We start from the raw sequence: 20,186 nt of genomic DNA, 5'->3' as shown, positions 1-20,186 counted from the left end.
GCCGCCGTCTCCCCCGACCCCGCCTCACCGCCATCTCCCCCGACCCCATCTCTCTCCCCACCCTCTGTAAGCACTCTCCCCTTCCGATCCCTCTTGTTAATTTGCTTAGTATGAACCCTAGCTATTTAGTGCTAGTTAGTATGAACCCTAGGCTATTTTTAGTGTTAGTTAGTTAATTTAGTGTTAGTTAGTTAGTTAGTATGAACCCTTAGCAGTAGTTCCTAGGTACTAATTAGTTAGTAAGAACTAGGTACTAATTAGGTAGGTACTAGTTTGTTTTTATTTATAGTAAGTTTATTTTCAATAAGAACTAATTGAATTAATAGAACATGTTAGTAAGAACTTGTTGCTATTTTTTTAGTTAAAGCAATTTTTCCAGCATCGACATGGACGATGCCTATCCCGCATCCTCGTCGTCGAGTCGGTGGAGGACGACACCTGCTTGACCAGATTGGCCATGTCCGGGACTGGGCTCCTCCAGGGTGTTACTAGGAGGCGCTACCTACCGAGGGCGCAGGTTGGTGAGGAGCCAGCCTGTCGTTGACCCGAACCTTCTTTGGTGGCGGTCGCGTGGGCCAGTGACGGTCCAGAGGCTCGAGGACCCCGCGGAGGTGGTGCATCACCGTGTCAGTGAGGAGGACGCGCACGTCCGTCGCTACTTGTTTGCGTTGGAGCACAGGTTCTCCAATACCTGGCAGGTTCTCCAGGGATCTCACTGGAGCTATGATCCCGTGATGGTTCCTTCTCTGTGGGTGTCCACCGCCCGCGCCGATACCCGTCGTGTGCTAGGGTTTTAGTTGTATTAGTGATGTTATATGTATGACACTATTCGGGATGTATTAGTGATAATATTCGACGATGTACGAACACGCATGAGATGATTTACTTTTGCTTATTCCATGCATGCTAATTTGAGTCCTATAAGATATTTTGAAATGTATATCTTGTGTTGCTCAAATATGATATGTGCTTGCCCAAGTGGCCGGTCATGTTTGCAGGTTACACCTCCGAGTGGCCTATGTTTTGCCGAAGTGTTGATTCATTTCCGTTCCGGCAAATTTCAGGCGCTCGATATGTCCTATTTTAGCAAAGGTCATGCCGGATTTTTCCGTGAATTTTGGCATGACTTGTGCCAGAATATGTAGGAAATATCGAGTGCCCCGGATTTGTGTGTTGAGTATCATGTTACTTGTCTTCGATCGATTTTCAATTAATGTTTTAACAATGAACATAGGAAATGTCTGACGATGAAAAGGATTTCGGTATTTGCAAATACTGCGAAGACGAGCGCGGCCTGTGCAACGGAATCTTCCTAGATGATGATAGGCGCTTCAGCATCAAGCTGGACGAGAACTTTGAAGTGGATACAGTAAGTCACAACGACAAGTCTTTTTTCGTAATTAAGCATGACATATGCTTCATTTGCTTTAACTTATAATTTGTTTTTACTATTCTACTAGCGTATCCCCTGCCATGCAAGAGTTTTTGTATTGGATAAAATAGGTTGCAGTCATACTATGGAGGTAAAGAAATTTTACTTGAAGACCGAGCATGATTATATTTTCCACACAAAATTATACAATTCAGACGACTAGACCTATTTTGGATGCAAAACATGGCGAGCACTATGCAAGACTTATGCATTTGAGCCTGATATGGTTATCACCTTTGATATTCGTCCGGAAGATGATATTGAAGGTAATACCGACATCTGGGTCGATGTGCAGACGCCTCCAGTTATACCAAAACGTGAGTTTCTCAACCATATTTATGTCTTTGATATTGTTTATTCAAAAATAGTTGACAATTAATTTCTATTGATAGCTTATTTCGGTGCAAGCAAACATGTCCAGCGCTTGGTAGACAGGACCGTATACTGTGTCGGGGCTGAATCAACTGCGAGGAGCTCAGTCATTATGTTTCATGGCTTGCGGATCTTAATGAAGTCAAGACAAATTTTCTTCCTGGATTTAGAAATGTTAGTACTGAAAACGTGCGACCAATAGTGTTCGTACTGAACTACGGTCACATCTATTTAGGAAGGATGGTAAGGTTTTTAATATTTGTCCTCGGTGCATCTTTTCCATACATTATTTTTGAAGCTAAACTTCATTGTTAAGTATGTTACCATACAATGTTCTTCAACAGGGAGTCCCGATGAATGTTGTGCCTTATGAGATCGAGACTAAAGGTACCATGAGTATTATTAGCTTACGGCCAAGATATCCTACAGATTACTGTAGTGCATTCAAGATAGCGACGGATGCTTAATAGTGCAAGACTGGACCAAATATGTGATGGGGGAGCAGAGAGAAGTACTAGGGGGCAGCAAACAGAAGCGCATCCCACAATTAGGAGACAGATTCATCTGCATGCTCCAACTTGATCAAGGAGGAGAGCTACACATGTTTTATGTTATTTTACCTAAGAGAGAGCAGCGGGAGTGATTAGCTAGCTAGAAATGAGTTTGAGGATGATGATGTGCTACACTATTACTATGATGATAAAATAGCTAGTGTTGGTGGTAATGACTATGATGATTATTATTAGCTAGTGTTAGTGGTGATTAAATAAATAATGTTGGTGGTAATTACTATGATGATGATTAAATAGCTTGTGCTGGCGGATTAGATTCAAGTGGAGGCAACATGTGGTGCACATCGAAAGTACTAGATTAGTAGTATACTTTTGACATGCACCACATATTGCCTCCACTTGAACCTAATCCACCTTCATTTGACACACTGGACATAATGATGTAAACATCATAACTGGTATTGTACCAATATTTGTACGATGGAAAGAAAACCGCATAAATACACTAAAAATAAAAAATAAAAAATGAATACTAGTAGCGATGGACAGAAAACGCACTGCCACTAGTTTCATTAGCAGTAGCGTGGGGGCGAACAAACGCTACAGCTATTCGTCCTAGCAGTAGCACGCTACTTCACGCGTTACTGCTAAGCAATAGCTGTAGCACCTTATTAGTAGCGCGCCTACACGCGCTACTAGTGAGCACAAAACCAGCGCTACTGCTAGGGTTTTCCCTAGTACTGTACGGTCGGCTCGAGTGGAATTATTTGGAGAAGGTTATGCTCAAGTTGGGGATTAGCCCATGGTTTACACAAACAGTAATGAGGTGTGTATCATCGGTTTCCTTCTCTATTATCTTTAATGGTGATAAACAAGAGGAGTTCAGGCCCTCTCTGGACTCAGGCAAGGCGATCCTATATCGCCATATCTCTTCTTATTGGCCGCCGAAGGCCTTTCTTGCCTACTGAACGACAACACCAGGTGAGAGCATCAATGGTATAACAGTGGCACCGGGAGCCCCTCAGGTAAACCACCTCCTCTTTGCAAATGATAGTCTCCTATTCTTCGATGCCACACCTGAGATGGCCTATAGAGTTGAAAGCCTTTTGCGAAGGTATTGCCTTGCTTCAGGACAGCGCATCAACAAGGAGAAGTCCTCTATATTTTTTAGCAAAGGCTGTTCGGAAGGTGTGAGGCAGGAAATCAAACAAATCCTCGCAATCTAGAATGAGATTTTTTTTGAAAAATACCTTGCCCTTCCTGCGGATGTGGGCAGAGCAAAGGAAGGGTCTTTCAAGTATCTTAAAGATAGGATCTGGAAGCAAGTGCAGGGCTGGATGGAGAAGGCACTTTCTGTGGGGGGAAGAGGTGCTTATCAAGTCAGTCGCCCAAGCAATCCCGACGTACTCAATGGCGTGCTTCAAGTTACCTCGAGGCCTGTGTCAACACATCAATGGTCTCTTGAGGAAATTCTGGTGGGGATCCAAAAATGGTGAGAGAAAGACCGCGTGGGTTTCTTGGGAAGTGATGACACAGCCGAAGTTTATGGGAGGCATGGAGTTCCGTGACATCGAGCTATTCAACCTTGCATTGCTTGCGCGACAAGCCTGGCGGCTACTCCAGGAACCAAATTCCCTAAGTGTGCGCATCCTCAAAGCTGTGTACTACCCTTCGGCCTCGATTCTCGAAGCTGAGCTGGGAAAGTACCCGTCACAGGTCTGGTGATCTTTAGTGGAAGGCAGAGACACACTCAAGCTCGGGCTGGTTAAAAGGATTGGCTCTGGTGAGGACACTAATATCTGGGTAGATAACTGGATACCATGTGATTTCAAGCTGCGACCGGTGTGCCCAAAAACTTTGAATCCCCCGTAGCTTGTCTCGGATCTCATCAATCCCGTCACATTCGCATGGGATATGGAGGCGTTGGATGAACATTTCTACCCAATGGATAAGGAGGCAATCCTCAACATCCCGCTCAGCTCTCGAGTTCGCCAAGATTTCTAGTCATGGCACTATGAACGAAAGGGTGTCTTTACAGTTCGGTCGGCATACAAGCTTCTGTCCACCACTAAGCAGCAGCACACTGTCTGGCTCGAAAACAATGAGGGGCACTCGCGCGTTGAAGCAGACAGTGGATCCTAGGCTAAGCTATGGGGTGCAGCGGTCCCTTCGAAAGTCCGCGTCTTTGCTTGGAGATTGGCCAAATGTTCTATTCCCACAGGAGAAGTCCTAAAGCATAGAAGTATGGCCGATTCGGCGGAGTGGTCGCTTTGTCATGCGGCAGTGGATACTTGGCGCCACTCTCTTTTTGACTGCCGCATGGCACGATGTGTTTGGGCTCTCGCCGATGAAGACCTCACAGATACGGTCATCTCAAATAGAATGGAAGATCCAAAGCTCTGGATGCTATGGCTAGTGGATACTTTAAGCACCGCACATCTGGCACGTGTTCTAGTAACCATGTGGGCCATCTGGTGGGCACAACGTTGAGCCATACATGATGATCAGTTTCAGAGTCCGCTATCTACCCATATTTTCATAAACAATTTTTTGGCAGACCTGGAGATGCTACCGAAAAAGAGTGCACGCCAGAAGGAGCGGCATGCAAACATCAGGGATCTGCATGTGAATCCCAGGGGCTTGCATGTGAATACAGGAGCGTGTATGGAGCCAGCAGCACGGATCGAGTGGCTTCCGCCCGAGAGTCATGATTTCAAGATCAATGTCGATGGTGGATTCTCCAAGATAGGTGACTGGTCCGCCTCAGCGGCTATCTGTAGGGACAAGGGGGGCAACTACATTGGTGCCTCGGCGATCATTTATGAAGGCCGCCTTGATCCGACAATCCTCGAAGCACAGGCATGTAGCGAAGCTCTCTCGCTTGCAGCCGATCTGCAGCTCCAGTCCGTGTGTGTTGCCACTGACTGCTTGGAGGTAGTAACAAATTTACGGGAGGAAGTTGAAGGAAATATGCCCTAGAGGCAATAATAAAGTTATTATTTATTTCCTTATATCATGATAAATGTTTATTATTCATGCTAGAATTGTATTAACCGGAAACATAATACATGTGTGAATACATAGACAAACATAGTGTCACTAGTATGCCTCTACTTGACTAGCTCGTTTATCAAAGATGGTTATGTTTCCTAGCCATGGACAAAAGAGTTGTCATTTGATTAACGGGATCACATCATTAGGAGAATGATGTAATTGACTTCACCCATTCCGTTAGCCTTAGCACTTGATCGTTTAGTATGTTGCTACTGCTTTCTTCATGACTTATACATGTTCCTATGACTATGAGATTATGCAACTCCCGTTTACCGGAGGAACACTTTGTGTGCTACCAAACGTCACAACGTAACTGGGTGATTATAAAGGAGCTCTACAGGTGTCTTCGAAGGTACATGTTGGGTTGGCGTATTTCAAAATTAGGATTTATCACTCCGATTGTCGGAGAGGTATCTCTGGGCCCACTCGGTAATGCACATCACTATAAGCCTTGCAAGCATTGCAACTAATGAGTTAGTTGCAGGATGATGTATTACGGAACGAGTAAAGAGACTTGCCAGTAACGAGATTGAACTAGGTATTGAGATACCGACGATCAAATCTCGGGCAAGTAACATACCGATGACACAGGGAACAACGTATGTTGTTATGTGGTTTGACCGATAAAGATCTTCGTAGAATATGTGGGAGCCAATATGGGCATCCAGGTTCCGCTATTGGTTATTGATCGGAAACGTGTTTTGGTCATGTCTACATTGTTCTCGAACCCGTAGGGTCCGCACGCTTAAGGTTTCGATGACAGTTATATTATGAGTTTATGAGTTTTGATGTACCGAAGGAGTTCGGAGTCCCGGATGAGATCGGGGACATGACGAGGAGTCTCGAAATGGTCGAGACGTAAAGATCGATATATTGGACGACTATATTCGGACTTCAGAAAGGTTCCGAGTGATTCGGGTATTTTTCGGAGTACCGGAGAGTTACGGGAATTCGCCGGGGAGTATATGGGCCTTATTGGGCCATACGGGAATTGAGGAGAGAGGCCGAAAGGAAGGAGGCGCGCAGCCCCCCTCTGGTCCGAATTGGACAAGGGGTGCAGCCCCTCTTTCCTTCCTCCTCTCCCCCTCTTTCCCCCTTCTCCTACTCCAACAAGGAAGGAGGGAGTCCTACTTCTGATGGGAGTAGGACTCCCCTTGGCGCGCCCCCTCCTAGGCCGGCCGGCCCCTCCCCTCTTGTTCCTTTATATACGGGGGCAGGGGGCACCTCTAGGAACAACACAAGTTGATCTACGGATCGTTCCTTAGCCGTGTGCGGTGCCCCCCTCCACCATATTCCTCCTCGGTCATATCGTCGCGGAGTCTAGGCGAAGCCCTGCGCTGGTAGAACATCATCATCGTCACCACGCCGTCGTGCTGACGGAACTCATCCCCGAAGCTTTGCTGGATCGGAGCCCGGGGATCGTCATCGAGCTGAACGTGTGCTGAACTCGGAGGTGCCGTACGTTCGGTGCTTGGATCGGTCGGATCGTGAAGACGTACGACTACATCAACCGCGTTGTGTTAACGCTTCCGTTTGCAGTCCACGAGGGTACGTGGACATCACTCTCCTCTCTCGTTGCTATGCCATCACCATGATCTTGCATGTGCGTAGGAATTTTTTTGAAATTACTACGTTCCCCAACAGTGGCATCTGAGCCTAGGTTTTATGCGTTGATGTTATATGCACGAGTAGAACACAAGTGAGTTGTGGGCGATATAAGTCATACTGCTTACCAGCATGTCATACTTTGGTTCGGCGGTATTGTTGGATGAAGCGGCCCGGACCGACATTACGCGTACGCTTACGCGAGACTGGTTCTACCGACGTGCTTTGCACACAGGTGGCTGGCGGGTGTCAGTTTCTCCAACTTTAGTTGAACCGAGTGTGGCTACGCCCGGTCCTTGCGAAGGTTAAAACAGCACCAACTTGACAAACTATCATTGTGGTTTTGATGCGTAGGTAAGAACGGTTCTTGCTAAGCCCGTAGCAGCCACGTAAAATTTGCAACAACAAAGTAGAGGACGTCTAACTTGTTTTTGCAGGGCATGTTGTGATGTGATATGGTCAAGACGTGATGAGATATAAGTTGTTGTATGAGAAGATCATGTTTTGTTGAAGTTATCGGCAACTGGCAGAAGCCCTATGGTTGTCTCGTTGTTGCATAAGATGCAAGTGCCAAATAATTGCTTTACTTTATTGCTATGCGATAGCAATAGTTGCAAGAGCAATAGTTGGCGAGATGACCATGTGATGATACATTGATATAGATCAAGATGATGAAGATCATGGTGTCGTGCCGGTGACGATAGAGATCATGACAGTACTTTGGAGATGGAGATCAAAGGCGCAAGATGATCATGGCCATATCATGTCACATATTTTGATTGCATATGATGTTTATCTGTTATACATCTTATTGTGTTTTGTTTGACGGTAGCATTTTAAGATGATCTCTCACTAATTATCAAGAAGTGTTCTCCCTGAGTATGCACCGTTGCGAAAGTTCTTCGTGCTGAGACACCACGTGATGATCGGGTGTGATAGGCTCTACGTTCAAATACAACGGGTGCAAAACAGTTGCACACGCGGAATACTCGGGTTAAACTTGACGAGCCTAGCATATACAGATATGGCCTCGGAACACGGAGACCGAAAGGTCGAGCGTGAATCATATAGTAGATATGATCAACATAATGATGTTCACCATTGAAACTACTCCATCTCACGTGATGATCGGACATGGTTTAGTTGATTTGGATCACGTGATCACTTAGATGACTAGAGAGATGTCTGTCTAAGTGGGAGTTCTTAAGTAATATGATTAATTGAACTTAAATTTATCATGAACTTAGTCCTGGTAGTATTTTGCAAATTATGTTGTAGATCAATAGCTTGCGTTGTTGCTTTCATATGTTTATTTTGATATGTTCTTAGAGAAAATTGTGTTGAAAGATGTTAGTAGCAATGATGCGGATTGGATCCATGATCTGAGGTTTATCCTCATTGCTGCACAGAAAAATTATGTCCTTGATGCACCGCTAGGTGACGGACCTATTGCAGGAGCATATGCAGATGTTGTGAATGTTTGGCTAGCTCAATATGATGACTACTTGATAGTTTAGTGCACCATGCTTAAATGGCTTAGAATCGGGACTTCAAAGACGTTTTGAACGTCATGGACCATATGAGATGTTCCAGGAATTGAAGTTAATATTTCCAGCAAATACCCGAGTTGAGAGATATGAAGTCTCCAACAAGTTCTATAGCTAAAAGATGGAGGAGAATCGCTCAACTAGTGAGCATGTGCTTAGATTGCCTGGGTACTACAATCGCTTGAATCAAGTGGGAGTTAATCTTCCAGATAAGATAGTGATTGATAGAGTTCTCTAGTCACCATCACCAAGTTAGTAGAACTTTGTGATGAACTAAAGTATGCAAGGGATGATGAAAACGATTCCCGAGCTCTTCGTGATGTTGAAATTGATGAAGGTAGAAATCAAGAAAGAGCATCAAGTGTTGATGGTTGACAAGATCACTAGTTTCAAGAAAAGGGCAAAGGGAAAGAAAGGGAACTTCAAGTAGAATGACAAGCAAGTTGTCAGTCCCGCGAAGAAGCCCAAAGCTGGACCAAAGCCTGAAACTGAGTGTTTACACTGCAAAGGAAATGGTCACTGGAAGCGGAAATGCCCTGAATATTTGGTGGATAAGAAGGATGGCAAAGTGAACAAGGGTATATTTGATATACAGATTATTGATGTGTGCCTTACTAGTGTTTATAGTAGCCCCTGAGTATTTGATACTTGTTCGGTTGCTAAGATTAGTAAGTCGAAACAGGAGTTACAGAATAAACAGAGACTAGTTGAAGGGGAAGTGACGATGAGAGTTGGAAGTAGTTCCAAGATTAATATGATCATCATCGCACACTCCCTATACTTTTGGGATTAGTGTTAAACCTAAATAAATGTTATTTGGCGTTTGCGTTGAGCATGATTATGATTTGATCATGTTTATTGCAATACAGTTATTCATTTAAAATCAGAGAATAATTGTTGTTCTGTTTACATGAATAAAACCTTCAATGGTCATACACCCAATGAAAATAGTTTGTTGGATCTCGATCGTAGTGATACACATATTCATAATATTGATGCCAAAAGATGCAAAGTTAATAATGATAGTGCAACTTATTTGTGGCACTGCCATTTGGGTCATATCAGTGTAAAGCGCATGAAGAAACTCCATAAAGATGGATTTTCGGAATCACTTGGTTATGAATCATTTGATGTTTGCAAACCGTGCCTTTTGGGCAAGATGACTAAAACTCCGTTCTCCAGAACAATGGAACGAGCTAGTGACTTATTGAAAATAATACATACCGATGTATGCGGTCCAATGAGTGTTGATGCTCGTGGCGTGTATCGTTATTTTCTGACCTTCACAAGATGAATTGAGCAGATATGAGTATATCTACTTAATGAAACACAAGTCTGAAATATTTGAAAAGTTCAAAGAATTTCAGAGTGAAGTGGAGAATCATCGTAACAAGAAAATAAAGTTTCTACGATATGATCGTGGAGGAGAATATTTGAGTTATGAGTTTGGCCTTGATATAAAACAATGTGGAATAGTTTCACAGCTCACGCCACATGGAACACCACAGTGTAATGGTATGTCCGAACGTCATAACCACACTTTATTGGATATGGTGCGATCTATGATGTATCTTACCGATTTACCACTATCGTTTTGGGGTTATGCATTAGAGACAGTTGCATTCACTTTAAAAAGGGCACCATCAAAATCCGTTGAGACGACACCTTATGAACTGTGGTTTGGCAAGAAACCAAAGTTGTCGTTTCTTAAATTTTGGGGCTGCGATGCTTATGTGAAAAGTTTCAACCTGATAAGCTCGAACCCAAATCGGAGAAGTGCGTCTTCATAGAATACCCAAAGGTAACTATTGGGTACACCTTCTATCACAAATCCAAAGGCAAGTTATTCGTTGCTAAGATGGATCCTTTCTAGAGAAGAAGTTTCTCTCGAAAGAAGTGAGTGGGAGGAAAGTAGAACTTGATGAGGTAATTGTACCTTCTCCCTTATTGGAAAGTAGTTCATCACAGAAATCAGTTCCAGTGATTCCTACACCAATTAGTGAGGAAGTTAATGATGATGTTCATGAAACTTCAGATCAAGTTACTACAAAATCTCGTAAGTCTTCCAGAGTAAGATCCGCACCAGAGTGGTACGGTAATCCTGTTCTAGAAGTCATGTTACTAGACCATGATAAACCTACGAACTATGAGGAAGCGATGATGAGCCCAGATTCCGCAAAATGGCTTGAGGCCATGAAATCTGAGATGGGATCCATGTATGAGAACAAAGTATGGACTTTGATTGACTTGCTCGATGATCAGCAAGCCGTGTTAAATAAATGGATCTTCAAGAGGAAGACGGACACTGATAGTAGTGTTACTATCTACTAAGCTCGACTTGTTGTGAAAGGTTTTCTACAAGTTCAAGGTGTTGAATACGATGAGATTTTCTCACTCGCATCAATGCTTAAGTTTGTCCGAATCAAGTTAGCAATTGCCACATTTTATGAAATCTGGCAAATGGATGTCAAAACTGCATTCATCAATGGATTCTTTAAAGAAGAGTTGTATATGATGCAACCGAAGGTTTTGTCAATCCTAAAGGTGCTAACAAAATGTGCAAGCTCCAGCGATCCATCAATGGACTGGTGCAAGCATCTCGGAGTTGGAATATACGCTTTGATGAGTTGATCAAAGCATATAGTTTTATACAGACTTGCGGTGAAGCCTGTATTTACAATAAAGTGAGTGGGAGCACTACCGCCTTTCTGATAAATATATGTGAATAACATATTGTTGATCAGAAATGATGTAGAATTTTTCTGGAAAGCATAAAGGAGTATTTGAAAGGAGTTCTTTAAAAGAAAGACCTCAGTAAAGCTGCTTACATATTGAGCATCAAGATCTATTGAGATAGATCAAGACGCTTGATAAGTTTTTCAATAAGTACATACCTTGTCAAGATTTTGAAATAGTTCAAAATGGAACAGTCAAAGAAAGAGTTCTTGCCTGTGTTGCAAAGGTGTGAAATTGAGTAAGACTCAAATCCCGACCATAGCAGAAGTTAGAAAAGACAATGAAAGTCATTCCCTATGCCTTAGTCATAGGTTCTATAAAGTATGTTATGCTATGTACCAGACCTATTGTATACCTTGCTCTGAGTTTGGCAAAGGAATACAATTTTGATCTAATAGTAGATCACTGGACAGCGGTCAAGAATATCCTTAGTGAGGACTAAGGAGATGTTTCTCGATTATGGAGGTGATAAAAGAGTTCGTTGTAAAAGTTACATCGGTGCAAACTTTTACACTGATCCAGATGACTCTAAGTCTCAATCTGGATACATATTGAAAGTGGGAGCAATTAGCTAGAGTAGCTCCATGCAGAGCACTGTGGACATAGAATATTTGCAAAATACATACGGCTCTGAATATGACAGACCCGTTGACTAAAGTTCTCTCACGAGCAAAACATGATCATACCTTAGTACTCTTTGGGTGTTAATCAGATAGCAATGTGAACTAGATTATTGACTCTAGTAAACCCTTTGGGTGCTGATCACATGACGATGTGAACTATGGGTATTAATCACATACAGATGTGAATATTGGTGTTAAAACACATGGCGATGTGAACTAGATTATTGACTCTAGTGGAAGTGGGAGACTGAAGGAAATATGCCCTAGAGGCAATAATAAAGTTATTATTTATTTCCTTATATCATGATAAATGTTTATTATTCATGCTAGAATTGTATTAACCGGAAACATAATACATGTGTGAATACATAGACAAACATAGTGTCACTAGTATGCCTCTACTTGACTAGCTCGTTTATCAAAGATGGTTATGTTTCCTAGCCATGGACAAAAGAGTTGTCATTTGATTAACAGGATCACATCATTAGGAGAATGATGTAATTGACTTGACCCATTCCGTTAGCCTTAGCACTTGATCGTTTAGTATGTTGCTACTGCTTTCTTCATGACTTATACATGTTCCTATGACTATGAGATTATGCAACTCCCGTTTACCGGAGGAACACTTTGTGTGCTACCAAACGTCACAACGTAACTGGGTGATTATAAAGGAGATCTACAGGTGTCTCCGAAGGTACATGTTGGGTTGGCGTATTTCAAGATTAGGGTTTATCACTCCGATTGTCGGAGAGGTATCTCTGGGCCCACTCGGTAATGCACATCACTATAAGCCTTGCAAGCATTGCAACTAATGAGTTAGTTGCAGGATGATGTATTACGGAACGAGTGAAGAGACTTGCCGGTAACGAGATTGAACTAGGTATTGAGATACCGACGATCAAATCTCGGGCAAGTAACATACCGATGACAAAGGGAACAACGTATGTTCTTATGCGGTTTGACCGATAAAGATCTTCGTAGAATATGTGGGAGCCAATATGGGCATCCAGGTTCCGCTATTGGTTATTGATAGGAAACGTGTTTCGGTCATGTCTACATTGTTCTCGAACCCGTAGGGTCCGCACGCTTAAGGTTTCGATGACAGTTATATTATGAGTTTATGAGAGCGATCGACAGATCCGATCTGATCTTTTTTTAGGCAAATCGGATCTGATCTTTTTATCCGGGGACTTGAGGAGGAGGAACCAACGGGGTGGCCAACTTTGATATGTTGGAAGCCTTTTGCTGGTGTTGGTGTGGGGTTTAGTCATTCAGGATGTACGCGTCCTGCTTGACTTCTTGTAATTATCTCTCTACTTTCTACTCCCTCCGTTCCTAAATATTTGTCTTTCTAGAGATTTCAAATGGACTACCACATAATAGAGCCATATCGAGTCCCTGTTTTCCTCTCATCCCTGGCGGCTGGAACCCTAGCCGCCGCCAGAGGAGGCCGGTCTTCCAACGCCGCTCTCCGGCGGCTCCCCTCCGCCGGCGACCTCGGTCGTCGGTGGTGAGGGGGGTCGCCGGATCCACGCGTGTGGATCGTTTTTACTCTCTCGTAGTCTAGGTTTTTAGGTTGTTCATCGTCTTTGCTTCGGCGGTGATGATGACAACACTGAATAAAGATTCTTCGGATCCTTTCCTAACGAGGCCATCGGTCCTATTGTTGGGGATGGATTTGGAAACCAGTCTGTTCAAGCAAGGATGGCGTGGCGGCGACGGCATCCTCGTGGTGGACCTGTGTCCTCGAGCTCCGCCGTTGCGACGGCTTTTGCTCCAGCGTAGGCGCGGAGCTTGGGAGGTAGTCCAGGAGCGGATGCAGATTGTGGTCTGCATCGACGACATCTGGAAGACGGAGCATGTGCTGGGCTCGTGGTTCGTGGATGGCAGATATGGTTTCCTACTTCGGCGTTTTAGTCGTGGTGGGATGCTAGATCTGGAGTTCGATAGCGTGTCCGGGGTGTTGCCCCAGTCTGATTTGTTCAACGGTAAGGGCTTCACTTTTGGTGAGCCACCTTGGAGGTCCGCAAAGCTGCATATCAGCGATGGAGCCGCGTCGAGCTCGGGTGAGAAGGTGATTCGTCATTCTTTTCTTCGGTGGCTACTGTGGTGGTGCCGGAGGCAGGTGACGTGCGTTGGTGTCAAGCTCAGAGATGTTCTGCTATCTTTTCAGTTTTGTCATGTCGGTCTTTACGTGACTTGTACTTTGTTCTTTATGATATGAATGAGACACGTATTATCATGCAAAAAAATGGACTACCACATACGGATGTATATAGACATATTTTTACTCCTAGAGGGGAGTCGTTAGCATCCCCATCTAACCATCCCTCACCCACCGAACGAAACCATCCCCACTGATTTTGTTCCGTCTCCGCTGCAAAACCGGTGGGCAAATAACCAGGGAGAAAAACACCCAAAAAAAACATCAAACCCTAAACACGCATAACCTTCTAGGGCAAAAACCACACGCGCACATGCCACCATCGCCGCCACTGCCCCCGCCCCATCCTCTCTCCCAGCCCTCCATCTCCAGCCAAGCCCCCTCTTCAGTGCCGGGGGCCTCCTCCGGTCTGATGCATCACCATGGTACGAGTCATGGCGACGGTGACGGCGGCCGGCATGCTGTGGGGCTACCTGGTGGGGGCGGCAGTGCATGACCACTCATGGCGGGGCGCGCGGCCTGTGCTTGCGACAGCCGCTGATGGTGGAGCACAAGACCAGCAGTGGGTAACCATCTGCAAGATCAACATGATCATTCATGTGACGTCGCCCTCGCGAGATTCGTTATCAAGGTCCATGTCGTGTCCTCTGACTCCGGCATCACCCTCTTCCCCTCTTCGAATTCGTGTGTTGATTGAACCAGAAATTAAGTTTGTCTATTTCCGAATTCCTAATGTTATCTCTTGAGTTCACGTGCAATGCAACATTTCTCTACTCCTATAAAAATCACAATTGGTGATGATGGTGTGCCTGCCATCTATCATCTTTGACCGTCTGATCTGCATCCGACGCATAGGAGCAACCCCACATCCCATTTGCAAAGAAACCCCTCATTCTCTTCGGCCATCTCCATCCAGTCCTACCTTATCCACTCAACAAAGCAATCGACCCTTCTGGAAAAAAGTGGAATCGGAGTGGCAGCGGCAGCGGCTGCCGCTCTGCACGCCACCGGCGCCCTCCGCTCCCAACTCCTCTCTGCCAGGCAGCCTCGCCGCACACCGCCACACCCACACCCACCTCCACCTTCCTTCCTCCCCCTACCCGCCGACATCGTCAAGTACACCGCCGGCGCCATCCGTCCGCCAAGTCTGCAACGCATTTCCTGCCTACTCTCCGATCCAGCAGACTCGACACCCAGCACCTCTCCCTTCTCACCGCCCTCTCATCCCACTTCCCCTTCTCCTTCGACACCGACGTCGGCAAGTACGCCGCCGGCGCCGTCTGTCCCCGGAGTCCGCGAGGACTTTTTTGCTTACCCATCCGAGGCTCTGATGCAGCAGTCCTGCCGCCCACCACCTCCCCTCTCTCCTCGCCGACCTCCATGTACGCTGCTACGCACTACGCATCCTCGGCGACGGCACCGCCACCTACTACTCCCTCCCGGCAGACGTGCTACACGGCCATCCCCCTCGAGTATGCGCTGCTCCCCTAGGACCTCTATACCGTGTGCAACTGGTCTCTCCTCCCACATGAGTCCTATGTTCCATTACTTGCGCACCTGCTGCTATCACCATCCTGATTGGAAGCCCTCAGCCTGGCAAGAGATTTTTGTGAATTGAAGTACTCGATCATGTTTGGGGTCAAATAGCAGTGTCCAATCTATTACATCGTGTATCAATATCAGGTTCATAATTTCTGCATCTTTTCTGTCTGGGCCTTTGAATTGTAACTGATCTCCATTGATGAGTCATAGGACAAGGTAAGATACAGAACCAGCAGAGCACCAGCCGGCACACAAAGGTCGGCTTGATCTATTTCAGTTTTGTAGTGTACATCCGTTACAACTTACAAGTGCACCCAAGACAAAACAAAATAAGCACCAAGTGCTTTTGACATTAAATCCGGGTCAAAATCTGGGCTTGCATTGCAATGCTTCAGTTCTTGGGGTTCTCCCAGTTCTAGATTTTTTTTCTTGAGCACTTGGCGGAACTGAACCTTCTAGATCACCATCCGTGCTTCCACGAACTTTTCCTTCAGGATGTGCTTCAAGGAGGCCTGGGGGTATTCCATGTAGCCCCTGAACCCAATTCAATTGGATGTTCATGTAGTCGGTATGGTCTAATCGGCAAAACATTGATGCCAGGTATTTCATCTGGTGTGCTTTTGGTGATTTTTGGAGCAGAAAATGAGATGCAAGTTTGATTCAGAATCATATGCTCTGTTTCTTTCACATTTCCCTACATGTGTAGTACTGCACTGCCATGTTTCTCTCATTGCATAGAGTGCAGTTAGCCAGGTAATGATTATAATAAAAAATCATTTATGTATATATGCAGTTTGTTTATTTTGGCCAAGACAATCACAAGTTTTTGAGCATATTCTTGATAGAGCCATGCCCATAGTTTTGATGATGAGTATTACAAGCTACATATTTAAGCCTATTTCCAATACAAAATGTGACATCATGTTTTATCTGCTCAAAATATGTTTTGATTATGCATGAATCTATGTTGATAATTAACCTATGGTGCCTACTTTCAGTTACCAATTAAACATATTGGGTTACATTTGCTTCTTTTAAGTAAGCAGGAAATGTAAGAGAGATCAGACTAAAATTCCTGCTTCCTCTTGCTATTATACATCTTTGTAAACACTATTATGCTTGCTGCTCTGCCATGAGAATTGAGCAGTTATAGTTTCTGATTGCTCCTTTGGTGACACAATAGCTTGCCTTAATTCATTGCTTGGCACCCCAGCGCTAGATTACATGCAGGCATGTGTGCTGTCAGGAAACTGTGCAGATAGTGGGTCAACATGTCCATGGTCATTACCCAGCTCGTGGTGCACCGACGCTGCTGGTCGTTGTTGTTGATGACCTCCAGCATAGTCATGTTCGTGTTACAGGAGAAGGTTGAGTTCTGCAAGAGAGACTGGACATGTGCAGACTACTTGGTGAGTGCAGGTAAACTGGGACTCATGGGACTTCCAGCGTGGATGGAACGAGACGCTCATGTCCCCGCCCCAAATGGCGACATAAGTACCCCAGAATGTGCTTACCTTAAAGAGATAACTTTTTCATGACAAATTTCCATTAATTCAACACGCTCCTTCTATCTCCTTGATGATGTTATTCCTAAACTCCTATGTACTTAACACTAATCTCTATCGCACATGAGCAAATTAATTTTTCTCTATTATTTCCATTTACATAACAGAATAGTACCTTTGTTCCATTACTCATGTTGATATATTTGTGCTCTCCAAGATTTCAGTTCACATATCAATTTTTAATCTTTGCATGTAAATCTTGATAATGTGTAATGTTTGTATGTTTTTATCCCATTGAAAACTTGCTTTAATTCCTTGGATGATAATCCTGTTGTTAAACCCATGTCGTGTTTACTTAATAATTTGCCTCCTACAGTGTGCTTCTGTCGTAATGCCTGATTTGCTTATATAGACAATAATGACTAGATCTATGGACCCGTACATCAGTCGCTTAGATAGCTTGATTTTTTTCCTAATCTAGATTTGGAAAGAATTAGCAATGGGTAGCATCATTGCTGAATTACAGTATGGATGTACTGTTGATATTGCACATTGCAACCAGATGGTTGTCTTCTCGGGCTTTTGAGGCACGCACACGTATTTATGGTTCTGGTTCAAGTTTAGTTCCTAATAATCTACGCTTGCAATTAATATCGTCTTTCAAGTAAATTCAACATCGTGTTATCTTATATGAACATGGTACAGCCATATTGCATATGAAGCTTTCAACAATTCACGGCAATTCCTCACGGTTCTTTTTTCGTGTGCAGGCCCTAAGATACATGTGTTATCGAACATGAGACTCCCTAAGGTGTCGAGCTAGAAGTGGTGGTGTTTCCAAAGGCAGTGCCAGCTAATGCATGGATGGCCAACGGAGCTAATGCATGGATTTTTTTTCCTCAAAAAAAATAAAATAAAAAGATGTCAAGGAACATCTTGCTGGCAGAACCAAGCATTTTGACCATTGCAATTTGAACGCATATATTATCGAACATGGGATGATAGGTGTAGTTTTATAGCAATACACATGCGCTTTGTAAATTTTGCGGCAATACACATGCGCTTTGGGCTTAAGTGGATGGGTGAATGAAGAGAGGAAAGAAAGGAAATGTATGCCCTCAAGTAGAATGATTATCTAGAAAAATGTCTTCGTACATTCAATTGTCGTCCCGTTGCATCGCACGGGTATCTTACTAGTTATTTATAAGTTCTGAACCTGAATTTTGTGCATGCGGTTGCATATACTGCAGTGAACCACACACATGAGTGGGAGAGGAGGGGGAGAAGACGATGCTTCCCGAGGATAGAAGTGGAGAAGCTTGCAGAGGTGGGGAGATTGGGTACAAGGTGAGAATCTCTATAAACACGTGTTCGCCGTCGTCTTGGCAGGCCTTGCCCCTCACTGCTCCATCGCCAGGGCCTTCATCTGCCTAGATCCCGCCGTTCCGTGATGAACATATCCCTTGCCGCTGAACGCTGCTTTTTTGTGGTACACTCATAATTCCAAACAATGGGATAGATGTTCTGGATATATATAATTCAGATCTCTGTGTTCTATCAATCTTACTAATATGTTTTGTATCTTAAAAGATATCATAAGTGCAAGTAAGAATTGAAGGAAACCATGTTCCAGCGGATAAAAGTCTACATAAGCTGGACTGATGTTGTTATTTCGATCTTGGTTTTGTTTCTGCAGGTTTGATCGATTAACTCCTCGGTGTACATATAGGCAAGGGACGTAGGTAGTTGTCTTCCCAATTCTGACGGTTACTCTGGGTTTCAAGGCTTGTCCAGTGTGGCATGATGCTCCTAAGTCCAGCAATGGATGCACATGTGTCATTGGGTACGTTCTTGGCATATGGGTAAATGAAAGGCCAAAGAAAGAAAGAAAACGTGTGTGTAGCTCTTTGTCTTCCATCATGTGATTTCTGCTGTTGAGGCATGATTGTGATCAGACGTTCTTTCTTTCTTCAAACACCATTTTGTTGAACAATTCTGCACAAATATGAGGCCATATATGTTAAATATGTGCATTCTTTTAGGTAATATCCAGATGAAACCGACAAAAGTACCGGAGTATTTTAGGTCTTTGGTAAATAAAAGTACCATGCCAAAATATGTTTTTTCTTACTAAGTTTGTTGAAGGAAAAAACATCTTCCGATTTCTTGGAACTATCTTTTAGTATATAAAAGTGACATAATAATATGTGTAATGTCTAGCGATAATCTTCATAATGAGTTAAGGATTGTCTTCCGGTATTCTGAAATAATAATATCAGTAATATTGTAGGATGTTTTCTAATAGCAATTGTTGTAAGTACATTATAATTGAAAGATTCAAAGATAGTTAATATTTTCGTTTGATAGATAATATTTTGTAGTTAGATAATATTTCTTTGATATTTTCATACTTCTGTCGGTTTAGAGCATTGCGAAGATTTTAAAATTAATAGTTTAATGGATTGGCTTTTGAGACTTTGTTTCTATATCATCTTCTAGATAGCCAAACTGAATCGCTCCGCAGACTAGCGGATCCACTAAATTGGTGCACTGGATGCTAATTTCCAAGGCAACAACAATATGAGCATAAGGACCATCAAATGTATCACGTGTGATTTGTTCAAGGAATACTGGACTATCCTCCCCGCAGAAAGGACTATCAGAGTTTTTATGTTGCATTGCTGTTGGACGACAAGTCGGAGCAATTGTGGAGATTTATGTGAATAACTGAAACCGTTCTGGTAAGAAGTTTGTGTAGAGGGTGACAAAAGGGTTGGGTCAAAATAAATTACATGTATTACTAATTAGATGATTGACCAATAGCAAAAAAAATGGATCCCCGGTGTTCAGATTCCATGGAGGTTATTCTTTTAAACTAGATCATTGAGGGTGCGCGTTGCCGCGCCCATCTATTTATGCGATAAAATTATCAAAAAATTATAAAATAAATGCCACATAAAACACATTAAATTTGCATAAACGCAAACATATATTATTCGAGGGAAATATCAAGGTTCACTGATACAAATGGCTTGGTATAAAAAATAAACATGTATGGCTCAACAATGTTCACTAACATATACTATTATTCACT

At 43.6% G+C, this 20,186-nt stretch overlaps 1 long non-coding RNA gene across 2 annotated transcripts; it reads left to right on the top strand.

Moving 5' to 3' along the window:
• Nucleotides 1-15,049: 15,049 nt before the first annotated feature.
• LOC119278920 lies at nucleotides 15,050-19,941 on the top strand. 2 transcript variants are annotated; one of them, XR_005138015.1, is made up of 3 exons: nucleotides 15,050-18,439; nucleotides 18,789-18,935; nucleotides 19,592-19,941. It is a non-coding gene; the product is annotated as an uncharacterized LOC119278920 (long non-coding RNA). The 2 variants fall into 2 exon arrangements; XR_005138014.1 differs by lacking the exon at nucleotides 19,592-19,941 and having other exon boundaries at nucleotides 18,789-19,160.
• The last annotated feature ends 245 nt before the right edge of the window (nucleotides 19,942-20,186 follow it).

This window comes from Triticum dicoccoides, chromosome 3B (genome assembly GCF_002162155.2).
Source record: "Triticum dicoccoides isolate Atlit2015 ecotype Zavitan chromosome 3B, WEW_v2.0, whole genome shotgun sequence".
Taxonomy (NCBI): domain Eukaryota; kingdom Viridiplantae; phylum Streptophyta; class Magnoliopsida; order Poales; family Poaceae; genus Triticum; species Triticum dicoccoides.
Note: the sequence above shows the minus strand (reverse complement) of the source record. Positions and strands in the feature narration are given on the sequence as shown.